We start from the raw sequence: 1,488 nt of genomic DNA on the forward strand, positions 1-1,488 counted from the left end.
GCCCCGAAGGTCTGCGAGGCTGCGCAATGTGCAGAGGTTTACTGCTCAGGGAAGCAGTGAGATTCCCGTTATCTCTGCACATTGTGAGACCGAGGATCCCGCCTCTATTTCCCAGAGGCAGGAGGGTGAGCATGTGCAATGCGTGGTGGGTCCTGATTCGCTCACTGACGTCACACGGCTTGATGACAAGGCTGGTGACGTGGTGAATCCTGACTGGCCAGGCTGGGACGTCGTGGACCCTGATTGGGTCAAGTCCGTCATCTCCGCCTCGCGCCCGCCCTCGGGTGGAGCTGCACCTCCTTAAAAGCTCCCCCTGCCATCATGGCGGCGCGCGACCGTCCTTCTATGTTTGGATGTCTGGCAGCGTGCTGCCACGCCACTGCTCAGGCATTACTGTCTCTTGCGGGCTTGGCCCTTGCTGCTCCGGCAGTACCTCGTTTGCAGGCCGTGTTCCTGCCTTGCTGCTCCGGCAGTACCCCCGTCAACAGGCCGTGTTCCTGTCCCAGGTGAGCTCCTCAAGTCTCCATTGGACTCACCTGGTTATTGAAAGCACACGTGCGTGGGCACCTCTGTGCTACCCTCGTGCCATATTCTCGTGACTTCCACTGGCACACGTGCGTGGGCACCTCTGTGCTTCCCCGTGCAACAGGTACACCGAGCCGTGAGATCTGTGCCATACAACCCTCAGGGGTTAGGGCAGATCGGTGTACATAGATCGTCTGTGACATTCCAGACGATCGCTAGCAGCAACCCGCTCACTCTTCACCCACCATAGCGGCGGTCCCTTACACCGCACAGTGGACCTTGACCGGCGGAAGCAGTCCATTTCCCATCTTGGCACGCTTCCCCGGGTCCCCCTCGTAACAGTTTTTAATGTTTTTTTGCGTATGTTTTGGTGCGTTTTTGGTGGGGGTTTTTTAGTGTGTTTTTGTGCCTTGTATTTTTTTTTTTTAGTGTATTCAATGGCTGGACGGGCTTTAAAAACACAACAAAAACACACAAAGAGCTGACATGCTGCTTCAATATTTGCACCAAAAACTGCGAGTAAAAATGAAGCAACGTGCGCACAGCATTTCTGAATTCTCATAGACTTTGCTGGGATAAGGAAAGACATGCAGCTTTGGGCAACAAACTGCACCCAAAAAACCGCGGCAAAACGAGGTAAAAAAAAACGCAGCGTGCGCACAAGGCCTAACTCTGCAAACCAGCAGATGTCACAAATTAGTCATGAAACCCAGGGTGTCTTCAGGGGGGTACACGACTGTAGGTCACACTCTTACAACACTTTTCTGGATGAGAATGGTACCGGTTTTGTTACACGAGGACCCTTACCCTGAGATTTCCTCCCTGATGGTTCAGAGAGTATAGAGTATCTATGCACAGAGAAGGCCGAACAGTCACGTGACTCCTTGCAGGGAGGAGTATCTACGTTTTTTTGTGTTTCCAGGAAATGTGCTTTTTTTCCTAGTGAACTTAGCAAATTAGTCC

Source organism: Anomaloglossus baeobatrachus, chromosome 11 (assembly GCF_048569485.1).
Source record: "Anomaloglossus baeobatrachus isolate aAnoBae1 chromosome 11, aAnoBae1.hap1, whole genome shotgun sequence".
Classification (NCBI taxonomy): Eukaryota; Metazoa; Chordata; class Amphibia; order Anura; family Aromobatidae; genus Anomaloglossus; species Anomaloglossus baeobatrachus.